Source organism: Neoarius graeffei, chromosome 24, assembly GCF_027579695.1.
Source record: "Neoarius graeffei isolate fNeoGra1 chromosome 24, fNeoGra1.pri, whole genome shotgun sequence".
NCBI classification, from domain to species: domain Eukaryota; kingdom Metazoa; phylum Chordata; class Actinopteri; order Siluriformes; family Ariidae; genus Neoarius; species Neoarius graeffei.
In genome coordinates this window covers 58,227,507-58,236,219 of record NC_083592.1, presented here as the reverse complement: position 1 = coordinate 58,236,219, position 8,713 = coordinate 58,227,507, and the positions used below count along the sequence as shown (strand labels likewise).

The following is an 8,713-nucleotide window of genomic DNA, read 5'->3' as shown; positions in this document are numbered from 1 at the left end:
TCTGAGATTCACTGAGTCAGTCTGAGATTCACTGAGAGTCACACAGCACTGAGTCAGTCTGAGATTCACTGAGTCACACATCAGCACTGAGCCAGTCTGAGATTCACTGAGTCAGTCTGAGATTCACTGAGAATCACACAGCATTGAGTCAGTCTGAGATTCAATGAGTCAGTCTGAGATTCACTGAGTCAGTCTGAGATTCACTGAGAATCACACAGCACTGAGTCAGTCTGAGATTCACTGAGTCAGTCTGAGATTCACTGAGTCAGTCTGAGATTCACTGAGAGTCACACAGCACTGAGTCAGTCTGAGATTCACTGAGTCAGTCTGAGATTCACTGAGAGTCACACAGCACTGAGTCAGTCTGAGATTCACTGAGAGTCACACAGCACTGAGTCAGTCTGAGATTCACTGAGTCAGTCTGAGATTCACGAAGTCAGTCTGAGATTCACTAAATCAGTCTGAGATTCACTGAGAATCACACAGCACTGAGTCAGTCTGAGATTCACTGAGTCAGTCTGAGATTCACTGAGAGTCACACAGCACTGAGTCAGTCTGAGATTCACTGAGTCACACATCAGCACTGAGCCAGTCAGATACACTGAGTCAGTCTGAGATTCACTGAGAATCACACAGCACTGAGTCAATCTGAGATTCACTGAGTCAGTCTGAGATTCACTGAGAGACACACAGCACTGAGTCAGTCTGAGATTCACTGAGTCAGTCTGAGATTCACCAAGTCAGTCTGAGATTCACTGAGAATCACACAGCACTGAGTCAGTCTGAGATTCACTGAGTCAGTCTGAGATTCACTGAGAGTCACACAGCACTGAGTCAGTCTGAGATTCACTGAGTCACACATCAGCACTGAGCCAGTCTGAGATTCACTGAGTCAGTCTGAGATTCACTGAGAATCACACAGCATTGAGTCAGTCTGAGATTCAATGAGTCAGTCTGAGATTCACTGAGTCAGTCTGAGATTCACTGAGAATCACACAGCACTGAGTCAGTCTGAGATTCACTGAGAATCACACAGCACTAAGTCAGTCTGAGATTCACTGAGTCAGTCTGAGATTCACTGAGAATCACACAGCATTGAGTCAGTCTGAGATTCACTGAGAGTCACACAGCACTGAGTCAGTCTGAGATTCACTGAGTCAGTCTGAGATTCACTAAGTCAGTCTGAGATTCACTGAGAGTCACACAGCACTGAGTCAGTCTGAGATTCACTGAGAATCACACAGCACTGAGTCAGTCTGAGATTCACTGAGTCAATCTGAGATTCGCTGAGAGTCACACAGCACTGAGTCAGTCTGAGATTCACTGAGTCAGTATGAGATTCACTGAGAATCACACAGCACTGAGTCAGTCTGAGATTCACTGAGAGTCACACAGCACTGAGTCAGTCTGAGATTCACTGAGTCAGTCTGAGATTCACTAAGTCAGTCTGAGATTCACTGAGAGTCACACAGCACTGAGTCAGTCTGAGATTCACTGAGTCAGTCTGAGATTCACTGAGAGTCACACAGCACTGAGTCAGTCTGAGATTCACTGAGAGTCACACAGCACTGAGTCAGTCTGAGATTCACTGAGTCAGTCTGAGATTCACGAAGTCAGTCTGAGATTCACTAAATCAGTCTGAGATTCACTGAGAATCACACAGCACTGAGTCAGTCTGAGATTCACTGAGTCAGTCTGAGATTCACTGAGAGTCACACAGCACTGAGTCAGTCTGAGATTCACTGAGTCACACATCAGCACTGAGCCAGTCAGATACACTGAGTCAGTCTGAGATTCACTGAGAATCACACAGCACTGAGTCAATCTGAGATTCACTGAGTCAGTCTGAGATTCACTGAGAGACACACAGCACTGAGTCAGTCTGAGATTCACTGAGTCAGTCTGAGATTCACCAAGTCAGTCTGAGATTCACTGAGAATCACACAGCACTGAGTCAGTCTGAGATTCACTGAGTCAGTCTGAGATTCACTGAGAGTCACACAGCACTGAGTCAGTCTGAGATTCACTGAGTCACACATCAGCACTGAGCCAGTCTGAGATTCACTGAGTCAGTCTGAGATTCACTGAGAATCACACAGCATTGAGTCAGTCTGAGATTCAATGAGTCAGTCTGAGATTCACTGAGTCAGTCTGAGATTCACTGAGAATCACACAGCACTGAGTCAGTCTGAGATTCACTGAGAATCACACAGCACTAAGTCAGTCTGAGATTCACTGAGTCAGTCTGAGATTCACTGAGAATCACACAGCATTGAGTCAGTCTGAGATTCACTGAGAGTCACACAGCACTGAGTCAGTCTGAGATTCACTGAGTCAGTCTGAGATTCACTAAGTCAGTCTGAGATTCACTGAGAGTCACACAGCACTGAGTCAGTCTGAGATTCACTGAGAATCACACAGCACTGAGTCAGTCTGAGATTCACTGAGTCAATCTGAGATTCGCTGAGAGTCACACAGCACTGAGTCAGTCTGAGATTCACTGAGTCAGTATGAGATTCACTGAGAATCACACAGCACTGAGTCAGTCTGAGATTCACTGAGAGTCACACAGCACTGAGTCAGTCTGAGATTCACTGAGTCAGTCTGAGATTCACTAAGTCAGTCTGAGATTCACTGAGAGTCACACAGCACTGAGTCAGTCTGAGATTCACTGAGTCAGTCTGAGATTCACTGAGAGTCACACAGCACTGAGTCAGTCTGAGATTCACTGAGAGTCACACAGCACTGAGTCAGTCTGAGATTCACTGAGTCAGTCTGAGATTCACGAAGTCAGTCTGAGATTCACTAAATCAGTCTGAGATTCACTGAGAATCACACAGCACTGAGTCAGTCTGAGATTCACTGAGTCAGTCTGAGATTCACTGAGAGTCACACAGCACTGAGTCAGTCTGAGATTCACTGAGTCACACATCAGCACTGAGCCAGTCAGATACACTGAGTCAGTCTGAGATTCACTGAGAATCACACAGCACTGAGTCAATCTGAGATTCACTGAGTCAGTCTGAGATTCACTGAGAGACACACAGCACTGAGTCAGTCTGAGATTCACTGAGTCAGTCTGAGATTCACCAAGTCAGTCTGAGATTCACTGAGAATCACACAGCACTGAGTCAGTCTGAGATTCACTGAGTCAGTCTGAGATTCACTGAGAGTCACACAGCACTGAGTCAGTCTGAGATTCACTGAGTCACACATCAGCACTGAGCCAGTCTGAGATTCACTGAGTCAGTCTGAGATTCACTGAGAATCACACAGCATTGAGTCAGTCTGAGATTCAATGAGTCAGTCTGAGATTCACTGAGTCAGTCTGAGATTCACTGAGAATCACACAGCACTGAGTCAGTCTGAGATTCACTGAGAATCACACAGCACTAAGTCAGTCTGAGATTCACTGAGTCAGTCTGAGATTCACTGAGAATCACACAGCATTGAGTCAGTCTGAGATTCACTGAGAGTCACACAGCACTGAGTCAGTCTGAGATTCACTGAGTCAGTCTGAGATTCACTAAGTCAGTCTGAGATTCACTGAGAGTCACACAGCACTGAGTCAGTCTGAGATTCACTGAGAATCACACAGCACTGAGTCAGTCTGAGATTCACTGAGTCAATCTGAGATTCGCTGAGAGTCACACAGCACTGAGTCAGTCTGAGATTCACTGAGTCAGTATGAGATTCACTGAGAATCACACAGCACTGAGTCAGTCTGAGATTCACTGAGAGTCACACAGCACTGAGTCAGTCTGAGATTCACTGAGTCAGTCTGAGATTCACTAAGTCAGTCTGAGATTCACTGAGAGTCACACAGCACTGAGTCAGTCTGAGATTCACTGAGTCAGTCTGAGATTCACTGAGAGTCACACAGCACTGAGTCAGTCTGAGATTCACTGAGAGTCACACAGCACTGAGTCAGTCTGAGATTCACTGAGTCAGTCTGAGATTCACGAAGTCAGTCTGAGATTCACTAAATCAGTCTGAGATTCACTGAGAATCACACAGCACTGAGTCAGTCTGAGATTCACTGAGTCAGTCTGAGATTCACTGAGAGTCACACAGCACTGAGTCAGTCTGAGATTCACTGAGTCACACATCAGCACTGAGCCAGTCAGATACACTGAGTCAGTCTGAGATTCACTGAGAATCACACAGCACTGAGTCAATCTGAGATTCACTGAGTCAGTCTGAGATTCACTGAGAGACACACAGCACTGAGTCAGTCTGAGATTCACTGAGTCAGTCTGAGATTCACCAAGTCAGTCTGAGATTCACTGAGAATCACACAGCACTGAGTCAGTCTGAGATTCACTGAGTCAGTCTGAGATTCACTGAGAGTCACACAGCACTGAGTCAGTCTGAGATTCACTGAGTCACACATCAGCACTGAGCCAGTCTGAGATTCACTGAGTCAGTCTGAGATTCACTGAGAATCACACAGCATTGAGTCAGTCTGAGATTCAATGAGTCAGTCTGAGATTCACTGAGTCAGTCTGAGATTCACTGAGAATCACACAGCACTGAGTCAGTCTGAGATTCACTGAGAATCACACAGCACTAACTCAGTCTGAGATTCACTGAGTCAGTCTGAGATTCACTGAGAATCACACAGCATTGAGTCAGTCTGAGATTCACTGAGAGTCACACAGCACTGAGTCAGTCTGAGATTCACTGAGTCAGTCTGAGATTCACTAAGTCAGTCTGAGATTCACTGAGAGTCACACAGCACTGAGTCAGTCTGAGATTCACTGAGAATCACACAGCACTGAGTCAGTCTGAGATTCACTGAGTCAATCTGAGATTCGCTGAGAGTCACACAGCACTGAGTCAGTCTGAGATTCACTGAGTCAGTATGAGATTCACTGAGAATCACACAGCACTGAGTCAGTCTGAGATTCACTGAGAGTCACACAGCACTGAGTCAGTCTGAGATTCACTGAGTCAGTCTGAGATTCACTAAGTCAGTCTGAGATTCACTGAGAGTCACACAGCACTGAGTCAGTCTGAGATTCACTGAGAATCACACAGCACTGAGTCAGTCTGAGATTCACTGAGTCAGTATGAGATTCACTGAGAATCACACAGCACTGAGTCAGTCTGAGATTCACTGAGAGTCACACAGCACTGAGTCAGTCTGAGATTCACTGAGTCAGTCTGAGATTCACTAAGTCAGTCTGAGATTCACTGAGAGTCACACAGCACTGAGTCAGTCTGAGATTCACTGAGTCAGTCTGAGATTCACTGAGAGTCACACAGCACTGAGTCAGTCTGAGATTCACTGAGAGTCACACAGCACTGAGTCAGTCTGAGATTCACTGAGTCAGTCTGAGATTCACGAAGTCAGTCTGAGATTCACTAAATCAGTCTGAGATTCACTGAGAATCACACAGCACTGAGTCAGTCTGAGATTCACTGAGTCAGTCTGAGATTCACTGAGAGTCACACAGCACTGAGTCAGTCTGAGATTCACTGAGTCACACATCAGCACTGAGCCAGTCAGATACACTGAGTCAGTCTGAGATTCACTGAGAATCACACAGCACTGAGTCAATCTGAGATTCACTGAGTCAGTCTGAGATTCACTGAGAGACACACAGCACTGAGTCAGTCTGAGATTCACTGAGTCAGTCTGAGATTCACCAAGTCAGTCTGAGATTCACTGAGAATCACACAGCACTGAGTCAGTCTGAGATTCACTGAGTCAGTCTGAGATTCACTGAGAGTCACACAGCACTGAGTCAGTCTGAGATTCACTGAGTCACACATCAGCACTGAGCCAGTCTGAGATTCACTGAGTCAGTCTGAGATTCACTGAGAATCACACAGCATTGAGTCAGTCTGAGATTCAATGAGTCAGTCTGAGATTCACTGAGTCAGTCTGAGATTCACTGAGAATCACACAGCACTGAGTCAGTCTGAGATTCACTGAGAATCACACAGCACTAAGTCAGTCTGAGATTCACTGAGTCAGTCTGAGATTCACTGAGAATCACACAGCATTGAGTCAGTCTGAGATTCACTGAGAGTCACACAGCACTGAGTCAGTCTGAGATTCACTGAGTCAGTCTGAGATTCACTAAGTCAGTCTGAGATTCACTGAGAGTCACACAGCACTGAGTCAGTCTGAGATTCACTGAGAATCACACAGCACTGAGTCAGTCTGAGATTCACTGAGTCAATCTGAGATTCGCTGAGAGTCACACAGCACTGAGTCAGTCTGAGATTCACTGAGTCAGTATGAGATTCACTGAGAATCACACAGCACTGAGTCAGTCTGAGATTCACTGAGAGTCACACAGCACTGAGTCAGTCTGAGATTCACTGAGTCAGTCTGAGATTCACTAAGTCAGTCTGAGATTCACTGAGAGTCACACAGCACTGAGTCAGTCTGAGATTCACTGAGTCAGTCTGAGATTCACTGAGAGTCACACAGCACTGAGTCAGTCTGAGATTCACTGAGAGTCACACAGCACTGAGTCAGTCTGAGATTCACTGAGTCAGTCTGAGATTCACGAAGTCAGTCTGAGATTCACTAAATCAGTCTGAGATTCACTGAGAATCACACAGCACTGAGTCAGTCTGAGATTCACTGAGTCAGTCTGAGATTCACTGAGAGTCACACAGCACTGAGTCAGTCTGAGATTCACTGAGTCACACATCAGCACTGAGCCAGTCAGATACACTGAGTCAGTCTGAGATTCACTGAGAATCACACAGCACTGAGTCAATCTGAGATTCACTGAGTCAGTCTGAGATTCACTGAGAGACACACAGCACTGAGTCAGTCTGAGATTCACTGAGTCAGTCTGAGATTCACCAAGTCAGTCTGAGATTCACTGAGAATCACACAGCACTGAGTCAGTCTGAGATTCACTGAGTCAGTCTGAGATTCACTGAGAGTCACACAGCACTGAGTCAGTCTGAGATTCACTGAGTCACACATCAGCACTGAGCCAGTCTGAGATTCACTGAGTCAGTCTGAGATTCACTGAGAATCACACAGCATTGAGTCAGTCTGAGATTCAATGAGTCAGTCTGAGATTCACTGAGTCAGTCTGAGATTCACTGAGAATCACACAGCACTGAGTCAGTCTGAGATTCACTGAGAATCACACAGCACTAAGTCAGTCTGAGATTCACTGAGTCAGTCTGAGATTCACTGAGAATCACACAGCATTGAGTCAGTCTGAGATTCACTGAGAGTCACACAGCACTGAGTCAGTCTGAGATTCACTGAGTCAGTCTGAGATTCACTAAGTCAGTCTGAGATTCACTGAGAGTCACACAGCACTGAGTCAGTCTGAGATTCACTGAGAATTACACAGCACTGAGTCAGTCTGAGATTCACTGAGTCAATCTGAGATTCGCTGAGAGTCACACAGCACTGAGTCAGTCTGAGATTCACTGAGTCAGTATGAGATTCACTGAGAATCACACAGCACTGAGTCAGTCTGAGATTCACTGAGAGTCACACAGCACTGAGTCAGTCTGAGATTCACTGAGTCAGTCTGAGATTCACTAAGTCAGTCTGAGATTCACTGAGAGTCACACAGCACTGAGTCAGTCTGAGATTCACTGAGTCAGTCTGAGATTCACTGAGAGTCACACAGCACTGAGTCAGTCTGAGATTCACTGAGAGTCACACAGCACTGAGTCAGTCTGAGATTCACTGAGTCAGTCTGAGATTCACGAAGTCAGTCTGAGATTCACTAAATCAGTCTGAGATTCACTGAGAATCACACAGCACTGAGTCAGTCTGAGATTCACTGAGTCAGTCTGAGATTCACTGAGAGTCACACAGCACTGAGTCAGTCTGAGATTCACTGAGTCACACATCAGCACTGAGCCAGTCAGATACACTGAGTCAGTCTGAGATTCACTGAGAATCACACAGCACTGAGTCAATCTGAGATTCACTGAGTCAGTCTGAGATTCACTGAGAGACACACAGCACTGAGTCAGTCTGAGATTCACTGAGTCAGTCTGAGATTCACCAAGTCAGTCTGAGATTCACTGAGAATCACACAGCACTGAGTCAGTCTGAGATTCACTGAGTCAGTCTGAGATTCACTGAGAGTCACACAGCACTGAGTCAGTCTGAGATTCACTGAGTCACACATCAGCACTGAGCCAGTCTGAGATTCACTGAGTCAGTCTGAGATTCACTGAGAATCACACAGCATTGAGTCAGTCTGAGATTCAATGAGTCAGTCTGAGATTCACTGAGTCAGTCTGAGATTCACTGAGAATCACACAGCACTGAGTCAGTCTGAGATTCACTGAGAATCACACAGCACTAACTCAGTCTGAGATTCACTGAGTCAGTCTGAGATTCACTGAGAATCACACAGCATTGAGTCAGTCTGAGATTCACTGAGAGTCACACAGCACTGAGTCAGTCTGAGATTCACTGAGTCAGTCTGAGATTCACTAAGTCAGTCTGAGATTCACTGAGAGTCACACAGCACTGAGTCAGTCTGAGATTCACTGAGAATCACACAGCACTGAGTCAGTCTGAGATTCACTGAGTCAATCTGAGATTCGCTGAGAGTCACACAGCACTGAGTCAGTCTGAGATTCACTGAGTCAGTCTGAGATTCACTGAGAGTCACACAGCACTGAGTCAGTCTGAGATTCACTGAGTCAGTCTGAGATTCACTAAGTCAGTCTGAGATTCACTGAGAGTCACACAGCACTGAGT

The 8,713-nt window shown here is 45.9% G+C and overlaps 1 protein-coding gene across 1 annotated transcript in view; it reads right to left on the bottom strand.

Annotated features, from left to right (window-relative positions):
- Positions 1-8,713, bottom strand: part of emid1 (EMI domain containing 1) — a 140,501-nt gene that overhangs the window by 33,502 nt on the left and 98,286 nt on the right.